This window comes from Vombatus ursinus, unplaced genomic scaffold (assembly GCF_900497805.2).
Source record: "Vombatus ursinus unplaced genomic scaffold, bare-nosed wombat genome assembly UNPS02014830.1, whole genome shotgun sequence".
Taxonomy (NCBI): domain Eukaryota; kingdom Metazoa; phylum Chordata; class Mammalia; order Diprotodontia; family Vombatidae; genus Vombatus; species Vombatus ursinus.
In genome coordinates this window covers 24,288,716-24,304,886 of record NW_020954608.1, presented here as the reverse complement: position 1 = coordinate 24,304,886, position 16,171 = coordinate 24,288,716, and positions in this window count along the sequence as shown.

The window sequence follows — 16,171 nt, the reverse complement described above, 5'->3', positions numbered from 1 at the left end:
ATCCAGTTGCTTCCAATATCATATCAGATTGTTAAACTGTCCTCTTCATTGTTAATGTCAATAAAACCATTAGAGACATGAAGCACGTTATATAGATATAGACATATACATTAATACACATACAAACATACATACATGCATGCATGAATATATAAAATAGTTTGGAAACAAAGTGAAGTTGCCATACTTCTCATTGATTATCTGAAAAAATCAGTCAGGTGTTCATGGAAGTTAACTTTGAGGTTTTCAATTTCTTTCCATCCTCTCCAGACCCTTGGGGCAGCACTCACTTAAATGGAAGATCAAATTGCCCCAAGCACAGGAAGAATTATTTGTTATAAGGCAGCAAGTGCCAAACACATCATTAGAAAGACAGCAAGGGTTCTTGCAACCCATACTATGTGACTACCTCACAGTTTTGTTGTGTGTGCATATGTGTATGTATGTGTGTGAGTGTGTTGGGATTTAGCAGAATGCATTGGAGAAGGCAAGCAAAATTATTCCTATCACTTCACAAGAATGTAAATTGTAGAAGAGAAAACCTGTCCCATCCAGTTGAACTGGTGATCAACTTACCAGGTAAGCCCATCACAACTAAATGTGTTGGAGTAGTGTTTTTTTTCAGAAATACCCCTAGAAAACCTACTTAAGCTTAATCAAAATAATAGGAGGTAACATAGTGCACCACAATGCCAACGGGCAATCTCAAGGAGTAAATACTTTTGAATCCTTCCTAGTCCAAGGATGAAAGAGTAATTTAGATGCCATTCTAAATTGCTGAAACCAAGAAACAGAAAGTAGTTTCTTACATAGGCTCTTACCATTTAGAAATACCAGAAATAATTTTCATAACAAATGAATTAAAGAAAAATAAACAGAATAAAACAATTTTTGGAATGACAGCCTTGGTGACATATTTCATAGTTCTTTAAGTTCTTAAGTATGCTTAAGAATCTCTAAAATGAAAAAAAAAATCAAACTTGGGGTTTTGTTTTCAAAGTTGCTTATTTTTTAAAATTTACTTACAACATAATATTTTAGGTCTAGTCTAATTTGTTTAACCACTTTAAGTAATGGGGGTAGCCTTTTTATGCTCTTATAATGATGACTTTTATGATGATAAAATTCATTTGAGAACAAGGGGAAATCTGAAGGAGAGGAATTCACATGTTTCATTTTAATTTCAAATAAATTTTTTAAAAGTCTAAATTTTGCTTTTAGTACTAAGTAACATAAATCTTGTTATGGGGTTATTTCTCTGAGAATTGTCCACTGAGATGTTATTAAAAAGTCTAGTTATGAACATGAAAAAGAGAAAGTAGGATAGCCTGGAATCTGTCATGTATTTAGGGATAGGAACTGTATTTGTGATTCCATTGGTATAGAGACCTTCCAGGTGATCAGATTTCCTCTATCATTTCAAGTCATCACATCCTTTGCAACTTACAGTTGTATGAAATTGCTGAGTGCTGAGAGTCAAACATATGTGCTCAGGGGTCATACTGCCAATACGTGTCAGAGACAGGACCTGAAACCACAGCTTCAAGATCAGTTCTCTATCCATTATACCACACTGTCTATATTTAGGGTAGTCAGTAAAATGATTTTTGTTTCTTGCTACTGTATAATATGTTTGATTTGGCAATTATAGTGGCCCTAAATTCCTCATAGTTTTTTAGTATATCATGTTCTTGGTTACATGCACTATATGTAGTTAATTATAACTTCCTAGCTAATTAGGTAGGTAGATAGATAGATAGATAGATAGATAGATAGATAGATAGATAGATGATAAATTGTTATTCAGTTGTTTCAGTTGTGTCTAATTCTTCATAGCCTCATGTATACTTTTCATGGAAAAGAAAATGGAGTGACTTGCCATTTCCTTCTCATTTTACAGATGAAAAAACTGAATTAAATGAGGAAATAGGGTTAAATGACATGCACAGGGTCACACACCTAGTAAATGTCTGAGGCCAGATTTGAACTCAGAAGATGAATCTTCTTCTCTCCAGAGCCAGCACTTGCTACACTGTGACACCATACTGCCCCTGGTGATAAATAGATAAAGAGAATTATAATGTGATTATTCACAACATATCCATAAATGGTTTAGGCAAGGGTGGGGAACCTGCGAACTTGAGACCACATGTGGCCTTCTAGGTCCTTGGATGCAGCCTTTTGACTGAGTTCAAGTTTTATGGGACAAATCTTTTTATTAAGGGGATTTGTTCTGTGAAGTTTGTATTCAGTCAAAGGGCTGCACTTGGGAACCTAGATGGCCACATGTGGCCTGAGGTCACAGGTTCCCCACCCCTTAGGCCACAGAACTGGATCTATTTAATAGCAATAGGACGTAAGGATTTACAAACAGAAATAACTTCAAAACGGAATATAAACACTCAGCAAGGAGATATCAAAGTGTGGCTTTTACTTGCAGTAAATAAATGGCACAAACTTGAGTCTGACCAAAGGATTTAAAGGGTATTTATGGGACACAATGGAGACAGAAAGATATTAATGACTCTGAAGTCCAGGCTAGTTAATGATCAAAAATTTATACCACAAAGTATATTAGATTCGGAGTCAGGAGACCTGAGTGTGAATCTCAACTCAACTCAACTCTACTACTTAGCAATTAATAAGACTTTAGGACCTCAGACCTCTCTGGGACTTGGTTTCTTCATCTGATAAATTAGGGGAACAAAGAATACAAATAACACCCTTGATTTTCACTTGTGTAGAGAATTCTCAATGAGGAAGCTCTTTCTACTAGCGCAGGACACCCAGGGACATAATCAAACATAATTCTCTCTTATAAAAATAGGGCTTTCTTAGAAGGTACAAGAAAAAAATCACAGGAGCAATTAAAGGGATTAAAATTATTTGCTCAAGCTCCAGACTAATCTTGACCTTTTTGTTTGTATTTTCCTCCCAGAAAATCAGGTTTTATACTTATTCAGAACCAATTAATTTATCCCTTTAGGTGAATTTCTTTTTGTAATAGATTTGAGAAGATGTTAGAGTCCTTTTGGAAATCTCTCAGAATTATTGGGTTGGGAAGTATGGGACTGATTTCCTGACCTTGACTTACCTTAAAGGCAGTCATCAGCAGCTTGTATGGTATCATTAAAAGGTTTTGTTTTTAAGAATCTACCCCATTGACATGATGAAGTGTTTGTTCTTCCTTTAGGTTAGGACCTTTGTTAAATTTTTAAACTTTTTTTTGTAAGAGTAAATGACACAGTAACCCTTTGTTAGCTATTTATGACTTAGTTTGAATTGTATCTTAGCAAGTAGCAGATGCTTAATTCATATTTGTGAATCAAATTTAGTTATCCTAATAGTTAACAAGACAGGGGGGAAATGATTTCAGGTATTTTTAGATGGGAAAAGTAAGGAAAGATTTTGGGAGAACAGGTGAGTTGTAGTATTAAGGAACTGGGAGAAATGATAGCAACAAGAACAACAAAATTTTGTTGAACAGGTTTTTTGAGTCAGCACTCTTGTTACTTTTAGGTAGCACTGAAATTTGTGTTCTTGAGAGAATTTGTTAATGAGTCAAAGCCTGCTTCCTATGCTTAATTCTACTCTGTTTTTCAATGGTTCTTTACCCAAGGCCTGTGACTTTAAAAAAAATCCAACACTTTTGAAATATAGTTCAATAAAATTGACTACTTCTGTATTCCTCTGTATTTTGTTTTATTCATTTAAAAATTCTTATTCTTAGAAGGGATCCATAGACTCCACCAGAGAGTCAAAAAGGAACATGACAGATATCCAAATAAGATCACAAACCCCTGCTTTATTTAGAGGCATTGTAGTGTAATGAGAAGGCTATTGGACCTGCAGTCAGGAGGGATCTGGGTACAAATCATGTGTCTGATTCTTATCAGACATGTAATCATGGCCATAAATCTGGTGGTTTTTTTTAGCTTCTTTAAGCCTCAGTTTCTCTGTACAATGGGAATGATAATAGTACCTTTATTAACTATCTAAAGTTATCATTATGAACATAAGTAACATCTATGTAAATTTTTAATGTAATATACAAATGTCAGAGTTTATTATTTTAATGATAAAGTCCTACTTTGATGTTATAGAATGGCAACAAGGTGATCCTGGCTTCTTCCAGAGGGACTAAATTCCAACTTACTTTGATATGCTTACATGGGGTTAGAAATGACACTGAGTACTTGAAGGCTATGCCAAGAAAAGTGAGATTAGTTTCTTCACCAGGGTATCCATAGGGGATGACCTGAGAAGTGAGGATTAATTATTATAAGCAAGTATTTGTGCTTAGCTTTAGAGGGTGTAGCTAAGGGCAATCAGTAGAATTTGTGAAGGAAAATCTGGGATGATGAAAAAACTGTCTAATAATTATAACCATCTAAATATACAATGAGTTACCTCCAAGGGTAGTAGTTTCCAGAAGATTGGATGATCACTTAGGTAAGTTGTAAAACAAATTCTTGTTTGGATATGTGTTATTTTAGATAAAATGTTCTTAACCTTCTTTAATATTATATACCTATTTAGAAATCTGGTGAAGTCTATGAAGCCTACCCTCTCAGAAGAATATTTTTAAATGCATCAAATAACATTATAGGATTCTGGAGGAAAACAAATATATTGAATCAAAATATTAAAAATAAAACAAATTCATGGTCATAGACAGTATATCTGTACCTAGAGGACCATTCTAACTGAGTCTGGAGAGCCTCATCATTAAATCACTCTGAATACTGAGTGTTTTAGCCATAACAATACTTTATGACCACATATGCTCTTTTGTCTTCTACTATGGTATACTAAGTCCTAGAAGACTTGTACTTTACATCAATCGCCTCTACCAAGGAAATTTAAAATCATTAACATTGATTTAACTAAAGATGAGTCTGACAAAGTCAAATGACTGCTTCCTGTGACTCACACCTGCCAGTTAGTACACTTCATGATGCTCTAGAAATGGAACCACATGGAAGAGATATGTGACAATATGTGACAATACAGATGTGTGTATATTGAGGCATAGTAGGGCAATCCAATGGTGTAGACTATTCAACTTTTAATGTATTTATTAGTATTGCTAGACATCTCTAGACATTTATTAGTATTGCTGGACATCCTCTTCTCCTCCCCCTCTCCTTCTCCTCCCCTCCTTCTCTCCCTCCCTTCCCCTCCTTCCTCTCCTTTTCCTCCCTCCGCCTCCATCTCCCCCTCCATCTCCCTCTCCTCCTCCTCCTCCTCCTCCTCCTCCTCCTTCTTCTTCTTTAACTGTTCTTTAAGAACTATCAGTGTGGGGGCAGCTGAGTGGTGCAGTGAATAGAGCACCGGCCCTGAAGTCAGGAGGACCTGAGTTCAAATTTGACCTCAGACCAAACACTTGACATTTACTAGCTGTGTGACCCTGGGCAAGTCATTTAACCTCAATTGCCTAAAAAAAATAAAAAAAAAGAACTGTCAGTGTGAAGGGAGAGGGACCCCAAGCAAATCTTGTCTATGTAAAAATCAAAAAAGTATATACATATGCTTATATGTATTTATATATGTGCACAATACACATATGCATATTAATGTGTATGTATATTTACATATATTTGAATTATCTATATTATAGATATAAAATGTCTATACTATATATAATACATAATATGTTATATAATATATAACACATATATAATAAAATATCTATATTAATATATTATATATGTGCACATACACATATATTTTTATGTCATGTACATATATGAATACATATAAGGACATATATAAACACATGTATCTTTTGTTTTTACATAATCTAGATTTGTTCTGTATCCCTTTCCCTTCACACTGACAGAAGGTCATCTCTTATAAAGGAAGACCTGTTCCCCCAATTCTTTGCAGAGGTGGGGGGCTATAAGTATGCAATACTGCATATAATAGCAGATCTTTTTGATATATTAGGTTGTTTTCACTAAATTTTTTCCCCCTCTTTAATTTTTTTTTAATGAAGGACTCTGGGAAAGGGTAAAGGGAGAGAGAAGGCAGAACAGGGAAGATGATAAGGTAAGAGGGCAAGATACATTAGAAAATGTAGATGGTACATGCTTTTTTTAAAGATACCAATATTTCTTAAAAGGAAAATGAGACCAAGCTCCTCTGTCTCTCACTGGCTGTTCTGACTAAGCCACTGTCAGCCTAGAAGTGTACTAGGCTCAGTGATCTATAAAAATGAATTTTGAGGAATTCCTACCCTTGAGATTCTTACTATCTAGAGGGAAAATAGGACCAACATTTACAAAAGTATTTTTGGACAACAGCATTAATTTGTGTATATACAATAAGATATGTAGGATCAAGTAAGACTGGAAGCATTGTGGAAAATTTCATGTATTATGTGGATCTTGAAGTGTGCCTTTAGGTGTAGAACAGATTTGGATGGCCAACAATGTAGTAAAACAGTACTTTGATGCAATTCACAAGAAAAAAAAAAACAAAGAATAAATAACTTACTCGATATGTTTTAAGTAGCAGTTAAATTTCTAACTCAAAGATCACATTTACCTTAAATTGTATGGAAAGTATCACAGATGGTGACTTTTAAGCCATTGCCTATGAAAAGTGTATAAACACAGACATTTTCATTTGTTTTCTAACACATAAAGAAAGTAATTGCCACCTTGTTAAATGTTATAATAGAGTAGGAATGCACCTCATGAATAGAAGCTCATTCCTTTGCTTCAGGAAAGGACTGAACTTAAAATTGCCCCCCCAAAAATAGAATTTTCTTTAAAATATGCATAAAAATTTAACTAATTCTAATATATACATATATGTGTGTATACATACATATACATATACTTATAGGTATATTAGCATGTGAACTGGACCTGCAATTTCATTAATCTAGGAAACTCTAGGATGAGTAAACTCTCTCTTCCAATACTGCTTGGCCCCTTCTCTGCATTTTATAATCCTAGAGTTATCTAGAGTCTTCAAAGATGAAATGATTGACTCAGAATTATATAGCTATAATATGTCAAAGGTAGGACTGGAAACCTGGTCTTTCTAGCATTAAAACTAGCTCTCTATCTACTAAGTCATACTGCATATTATGCCTATTTAATTTATACATTTAAATTATCTTTGGAAAATCAAGAATTCTATAAATACTAGGTTGTTTGCTTTCAATAATCTGGTTAGTACCAATCTTTCTAGACTTATTTAATATTTCTCATCTTTATAAACACCATTCCATCAAAATGACCCACAAGGCAATAGTCTTGTCTTATCTAAATTTTGTATCTCCCTGGACCCAAGCACAATGCTCTGTTCATAGTACAAACTATTTAAAACATTTGTAAAAAACAGTTACCTGGGACAGTGGCAAGAGTGCTGGCCTTGAAGTCAGGAAGACCTGACTTCCAGTGATGTCCCAAATCTTACTGGCAGTATCATCTTGGACAAGTGATTTAGCTTCCTTCAATATGTTTCTTCATCTGTGAAATAGGAATAATAATAACATCTCTCTCACAGGGTGATTGTGACGATAAAATAAGATAATATATGTAAAATACTTTACAAACCTTAAAGAGCTATCCAAATGTTAGCCATTACTACTACTTTCACATGTGTCTCTGTGTGTGCAAGTGTGTAGTGTTCTCCTTTCTACTTTTTTTCTGCTTTTTGGTGAGGCAATCAGGGTTACGTGACTAGCTCAAACAGCTAGTAAGTGTCAAGTGTCTGAGGTCACATTTGAACTCAGGTCCTCCTGACTCCAAGGCTGAAACTTTATCCATTGCGCCACCTAGTTGCCACTTCTCCTTTCTAATTTCAAAACATCATTTGTAAAAATTCGCTTCTCTTCCCTCAGACTGCCCCCACCCTAATGCAGTTGGTCATCACCTCATGCCTGGATTACTACAATAGCTTTTCATTTGGACTTCATACTTCATGGTTCTGCCAACTTGAATCCACTTAGCTATCAAAGTGATTTTCCTAAAGAACAGGTCAGACCATTTGACTTTTAAAGCCCTTCTTGACCTGGCTTTTTCTACCTTTCCAGTCTTTTTTTTTTTAATTTTTTTCTCCACTCCATGTCCTCTATAATCCAAGACAGTGGCCTTCTTGCTGTTCTTATCACACAACAACCCATCTTCCAGATCCCTGACTTTTCATTGACTGTTCCCATGCCTGGATTGTCCTTATTGCTCACCTCCATTTTTTGTCTTCCCTAGCCTCCTTCAAGACTCAGCTCAATATTACCTTCCTTCTGTGATTAATTGTCACACTATTTTTGAGGGTGTATGTGAGTATATATGTATATGTACATATGTATACATATATACACACACATATGTATGTGTATATACACACACAGACAAACACACACGTGTATGTTTCTATTTATAATACAATCTACAATGTTGTCTTAATCATTATTAGGATTTAAGCTCAGTGAGAGTAGGGACACTGTTTTGCCTTCTCATATCCCCTGTGCTCAGCACAATACCTGACATACTGGAAGCGCTTAATAAATGACTATTGACTGACTTGCTGAATAATGAATGAATGAATGAATGAATGAATGGTGTAGTCATGACACACTGTTGACCTTCATAAACAATAAATCTGAAAGTATGTTTATATAGATAGAAGGGAGCAATATATTTTGTGTATGTGTGTTATGGAAGTTAAAATATTTCAGTTTATATTTTTAGGAATCCTAAATATTTTCTGAGAAATTCTTTTTTTTTATTCTTCATTTTTAAAAGTCAAAATACCTACATTTCTGGGGGCAACTAGGTGGCGCAGTGGATATGGCCCTGAAGTCAGGACGACCTGAGTTCAAATCCTGCCTCAGATCAAACACTTGACACTTACTAGCTGTGTGACCCTGGGCAAGTCACTTAAACACAATTGCCTAAAAAAATAAATAAATAAACAACCAAAAAAAACCCTACATTTCTGATACTCTTTGTCATTAAGATTATAGATAAAATCTGGATAGCTAGGTGGTACAGTGGATAGAGCTCCAGCCTTGGAGTCAGGAGGACCTGAGTTCAAATCTGACCTCAGACACTTGACACTTACTAGCTCAGCCACCCTGGGCAAGTCACTTATTACTTAAGCAAAAACAAACAAACAAAAAAAAAGATTATAGACAAAATGTCTGGGGATAGTGGAAAATTGTATAATTTAATCAGTTGAATAAAACTACATAATCAGCTAGTATTGGGTGTGTATTTCATCTGTCTAAGGAAGGAATTAAAAATTCGAACTGGTGGTGTGAGGATTGACTAGTTAACATTTGGAAATGGGAAAAAAAAAATGAGTATCAAGCCAAATGGATTCTAATGAGATGTGATGTTTATTTCTATGACAGTCTGTGTATAAAATCAAGCTTTATTGTCTCATGTTGGAATAAATGTTGATGTGAATACGGCAGTTCTGATTGGCAAGATAGCTTAGATTTCCAACCAACCAAATGACCCAGTGAGACTGCTGACACTTAAATCCCCCAAACCAATTCATGTTTCAAATTTCCATATTGGTTAGTTAACCATAGAGAATGACCACCTCATTTTATTTATGTTGTAGGATTAGTCCACACCACTGAAATCCAAACCGAAGCAAAACATTAGGAAAGTAGCAACAGCACCATGAGTAAATAAGTCTAAATAAAAAAGCCCCAAATGAGAATTCAGAAAATGACTGCATTTGAGCAGCCATAAAATCCAGATAGTTGTCCAGAGATAAAAAAAAAATATGACTGACTTAGAACTTGTATACCCTCAAGAGTAGATTAATAAATACAACAACCTAGTCCAGCCTACAGTTCTTTTGCCTTATAGATGTATCATCTTTCGCACCTACCAGATTAGTTAGCCTGATGTGGAAACTACAGATCTCTGTTAGTCTGCAACTGATATAAACATTGTTGCACTTGGACTCTTGAGAGCATAATTTCAATTATATTTGGACTTTGAAAAGAGAGAAAGGCCAATCTCGTTAAGTTTGTTTTATACTGTGACTAGGGAAACAAGGATCCTTAGTGTTGATAGCAAGAGACTGGGGAGGAAGTTATCTACACAATTAATTTCTGGTATGTCTGTCTGTTTACCCTCTTGTGTGGCCTGTTATATTCTCAGAGATTCAGATTTACATTGTCTGGGTGTTCTAATCTATGAGAAAACAAAAGCATCTCTGTGAAGCAACCGGATGAGAATCAGTCTTTGTATTTGAGCTCATTTACTAATCCGGTCAGTGAATTATGACTACATAAAAAGTAAGAACCTCAATTTCCATTATGTAAATAAATAAACAAATAAATAAATAAATAAATAAACCACATGAAGAATATCATTAAAGTTTATTGATAAGTTAGAATTTACAAAATCCTAAGCCACAAATTCTAGTTGTAATTTTAACTATCTTTCATTTTTCATCTTAAATGTTTTTTCTCTCTGTATTTTACCAGATCAAATAAGTAATCATTTTAAAATTTTAAAAAATTGACAATATTAATATTAAAATTTTATTTGAATTTAGCCATGTATTTTAAGTTTTAATGAACTTATTCATTATTCAATCATTTCCATTTAAAATAGTAGTGTCTCACTTCATAATGTTTAATTTAATATTGTGATGAGAATATGTTCATTGAATTGAGAATTTGATTTAAGCTCATGAATAAGGAATTCGCCAAATCTCATATTTAAATTATGGTCCACTCAATTATTTTGCAAGTGGTTTATTTATAGCAAATCTTGCTTTCAACTATATAGGGTGTTCAGGGTGTTCAGGGATGACTAGTACCTCTGGTGCCAGGGCTTGCTGAGCCCTTTTCTTGGCTTCCCATCCACCTTTGGTGTTCGCCTTCTCCCAACTCTCACCTGTGGTTCCAAGAAGCCATAGCATGGGTAACGACCATACCCTGATAAAAAGTCTAAACCAGATTGAGGGTAACCAACAGGCCTCAAACACATCAGTTAATTAGAGGGGTGTCTACGCAAAGCATGCAAAGACTTCCCCTGGTAGAATGGGCAGAAGAGAGCAATTTGTTCCACTGCCATGAAGACAGCTAAAGCGGTCACTAATGGAGTGCTTAGAGCTTGATCAGGCTTTAAAGATGTCAGGGTCATCCCTGCATCCTGGGCTATCACCAGTCATCTTGACTTTTGTCCTGCCATTGGACTTCAATGACTCAGGAAGAAAGAGTGAGGCTGAGGACTTTGTGCAACTCTGCCTCACTTAAATCGAATTTGTGGGCAAGTTAAGACATCACCCATGATGTAATTCATCCTCTTTGAAAACAAAGGACAAACAGTAACAACTTACATATTCAAAAAGCAATTGGGACTGGACCTGTGATTTCATCAGTATAAGGGAATCCCAGGTGGGAAAAACTCATCTTCTAATTCAAGTTGGAACCTTCTCTGCACCTTTAGAGACTTACCAAAGAACATTGAGCCCAGGACCCACAACCAGTCTGTATCAGAGGTAAGATTTAAACTCAGCTCTTCCTGGACTCAAGGGCAGGCCTCTATATATACTGCCAGGATGACTATTATATTTACATATATACTACATACAAATAACTATCACTTCTGTTTACTCATTCTCCTGTCTATAGCAAGTAGTCATGGGGAAGCTGGAAATAACTACTTTTAAAATAAAAAAAATCTTTATTACTTGCTTCTTATCTTCAGGATAAATGTTAGCCTCAAACAGATGAGGCATTAGGACAACTCTCACAGGACTAATGTGTGGGTATCTTTCTGAGAGGTCTCCAACCGTATCATTGAACTGTATACTAGGAAGACATAAACAATGAAGTCATTGGTTAGTTGAAAGGATATGTAATCCTGAGACATATTCATGGTGTTATTTCTTTTTTCTTTTTTCTTTTTTTTAACCAGACCTGTGATTTCTTTAATATGGGAAACCAGATGAGGAAATTCTTTCTAGCAATGCAAATCAACATCCATTCTGTCACTTAGAGCTTTAGGGAATTAGTTACCTAGATCAATGAGAAGTTAAGTGGCTAGCAGAGGATTATATAATTAATACATGTCAAAAGCAAAACTTCTGAACCCAGGTCTTCATGACCAATCTGCCTCTCTCTCTCTCTCTCTCTCTCTCTCTCTCTCTCTCTCTCTCTCTTCATTATACAGTTTAAAATGCTGTGGTGAAATGTTATCAAACACACCTAAAACCATACATCCTTACACTTCTAAGGATGAAAAAGTCCAGTTAAACATATATATTATTTTTAAATCTCCTCATCTTCATTAGTTGATGATACAGAACTTTTTTTTTTTGGTATCCTACACACACATCCATGAACTATACTAAGGAAGCAGAGGGTGGGGCTGGCAGAGTGGAGAACCTGGCCTGGAGTTGAACTCAGAATGTGTGAGAAGAGGGGCACAAAGGGAAAACAAACAAAAAAAACTTGTGGATACATGGAACCTCAAGTAAAAACAAAAAAAAAAGTGAGATCAGCCAATAATCTTAGGAAAAAAGAGAGAAGACTGTTTCTTAGACTAATAGAGAGTTTGCTCAAAAGACAGCAAACAATGTTGACAAAGAAGAATTACATAATGACATAGATTTAGAGCTGGAAGGTCCAGTTGACTCAGTGTAAAGATGGGAAATCTGAGACCCAGAGAGATCCAGCAACTTGGCCAAGGTCATAGGGTTATGAAGTGCTAAGGCTAAAATTCAAGATTAGGTCCTGTGAGTCCAAATACTGCTCTCTAGGCCAGGTATAAAGTCAAAGCTATTAAAATAAAAATCTTCCAGACTGAATAAAGGACACGAGTTGTTAGGTTCAGCATCCTTTGGAAATATGCTTTCTTCTGATTTTCATTGCCTGTTTGGCCTTTTGAGCTAGCTATACCCCTTCATCTAAATATATAATCAATCAATCAAAAGTCAGACAATCCATATGATGAGTGGAAGCTATTAATGCTGGTAGCAATGACTAACTGACTATAATTGTTTCATTAATAACACTGTGAAAATCAGTATATTTCTTTTATATAGCAGTGGATTATAATTTCCAGATAACTGCTACCAGCACACCAAAGATTAACCTTTGTTTCAAGTAGGGGTCAAATGACAAGAACACCTGCTGAGGAATCCTAAGTAAAAATTGTCTGAGGGAAGGATGTCATGTCCTAGAAGAAGTTCAAATGCATTTGTCTAAGTCTGCTAAGTGAAAAAAAAAATTCAGAGACAGAATTCAGAGTGAGTGAAATAGGAATGAAAATATTGAGGAGAGGCATGCTTAAAAAAACAAACAAACAAAAAACAAGAAATATGTGTTGCTGCTTAGTCATGTTTGACTCTTCGTGATTCTTTTTGGGGTTTTCTTGCAAAGATACCAGAGTGGTTTGCCATTTCCTTATCCAGCTCATTTTACAAATGAGGAAACTGAGACAAACAGAGTTAAATGATCTGCCTAGGTTGACACAGCTAGTAAGTGTCTGAGGCCACTTTTGAAGTCAGGTCTTCATGACTCCAAGCCTGGCACTCTATTCAGTGGACCACCCAGCCTCATGGTATACTGAAATAAACTCTAGCATAGGAGGCAGGTGACTTACCATATGACCTGCAAACACATGATTTAGCTTCTCTGAAACTTAATTTCAATGAAGAGTTTGGACTGCATGATTTTAAGTACATTTCAGCTTTAATAATCTATTTCTACCATTTTATGAATGAGTAAATTTCTAGGAAATATTAACAAATAGCCAGTTTCAAGGGAAAAAAACATACACATTATCAGATGATATTAAAAGAATAAGGAAAAGTCAAAGAAAAGGTTAGTATTCAAGATGAAAGACAGTATCACAAAACTTTAAAGTAAGTTTTTCTACAGAGAATGGAGTGGAACATCAGCTCCTTATGATCAAGGACTATTTTTTGCTTTTTTTTTGTATTATTAGTGTTTAGCAGAATTCCTAGCACATTTCTAGCACTTAATAAATATTTATTAACTAACTGAATGGTGACTCAAGATAGCTTCAAATTGGGTGGGGTTGATTTAATGTCCTTTGGAAGTCACAGCATGAACTTGTCTATGATGGTAGTCTGGAATCTAAAAAGATCATCACCAGGAGAACTACTAAGCTCAGTTACATCTTGTCATGGATCTATGAGTTATAAATGTGATGACTCATGTAAATTGGAAATCAAATAATGATTTTGAGCCAGAGAATGTGGATTTGAATCCCAGCAATGTCACTGCATTGCCTATGTGACTTTGAGCAGTTCTCTTCACCAGCCAGGTCATAGTTTCTTCATTTATAAAACAAAAGGATCAGACTCGATGAAGTCTATGATCTTTTCTAATTCTTACTCTATGAATCTATGAACGTATATTTCTATAGTGTTTTAAAATCAGATTTATGTCCTATGCTGTAAAAATGAAACAGGACTTTTAATAATTCTTAGCAATATTCTGAAATGCTTTAAAATGGAGATACTCCTAAATGAAATAAACATATTTTTTTCCTTAGTAAAATAGACTGCAATGACCAAAACAAGGGAGAAATATTCCCTTACAGCAGCAGGAGAGACAAAAGTAGCCACTTAAATCCGAAATTAGAGAATAAAAGTGATGATGATAGCTAGCAACCATATAGAACTTTAAGCATGCAAAGCACTTTCCATATTTTAAGGCATTTGATCTTCCTCATAACCTGAAGGGTAGGTACTTTGGTTGTTGTTGAGTCATTTTAAGTTGTATCCAATTATTTATGACCCAATTTTTTTGGGAGGGTTGTTTTGTTTTGTTTTGTTCTGCAAACACACTAGAGTTGTATTCCATTTACTTCTCCAGCTTATTTTACAGATGAAGTACTGAGACAAACAGATTTAAATGTCTTGCTCTAAAAATGCTTGTTAAATTGAATTAAATTAATATTAGTTTTCTTCCTAGTGGTTCTATTGCCGTAACTTTATTTAAGGAAGCACTGCAGAGACAGGGAACCTAAACCTTAAAGCAATTAGGGCAGATTAGGCATATTCAATCAATGTGATGCTGGTGCCATTTCATCTCCAGTAGAAGACTCATGGCCCTTTTCTCTCCTAGAAATGGACCCCCAAATGCCAAAAACGTGTGGGGAGGTAGACCTATCTGTTCAAAAAGTATTCATAGCTGCTATGTTTATAATAACTGAAAATGAAAATAACCTATATGGTCAGCAATTGAATAAAGGCTAAACACGCTATGGTATATTACTGTAATGGAATATTATGGTGCTATAAAAATAACAATGAATCATACAATGATATATGGGAAATATATATATATATATATATAAATTACTAATTTTACTTTTTATCACTGTGTATATATACATACACACTGATAAAATATATTTTTACTTCTATATATATATTACTAATTGTACTTTTTATCACTATATATATATATATATACATACATACACACTGATAAAAAGTAAAATTCACAGACCAAATTTATATGCATTGACCACAGCTATATTTTTGAAATTGAGGAAGAGAGGGTGAAGGGAAAAGAGAATAAAGAAAGAAAAGACAGGAGGAAGGAATAAAGACCTAAGGTTTACAGCATGTAAGAAAGATCTAGAAAGAACACAGAAGAGAAATATGTTTTTTAAAAAAAAATTATTTGTTTCTATTTTGTTTTATGTAAGATTTTACCAATTAATTTTTAAGTTTATGTGGTTATTTCTTTTGATGTCTATTATAATGTAATACACTCCAAAATGGTATGCAATGTTCCTTTTCAAATTTGGAAATTAAGAATTTTCTCTCTGGAAAAAAAAAAAGGGGTGGGGTGGGGGATGGGGAATGGGGAATGGAGATTTTCAAGAATGTTTTTGCTTCTAAATCTTAGATAAGAATTGGAAATGTAAGAAATTCTAATAATGTTTACATTCTTAAATATCTAAAGGGATACTTTTTTTTTCCCCAAAGAAGTGGAAGTGATAAAAGCATTAAATCTAAGACGGTTAAGGATTTGGCAAATAACCAAGTTCCATCTTTTCCCCTTACTCTTTCTCTGTTTTCTATCTCCTTTCACACTCTCTTCTTTAACTGGGTTTAACATAATGCATTTATTCTCAAAGTGCTACATAAATGTGTTATTATTCTACTAATTAATATCGTTTTGTGTATCTATTCTTCT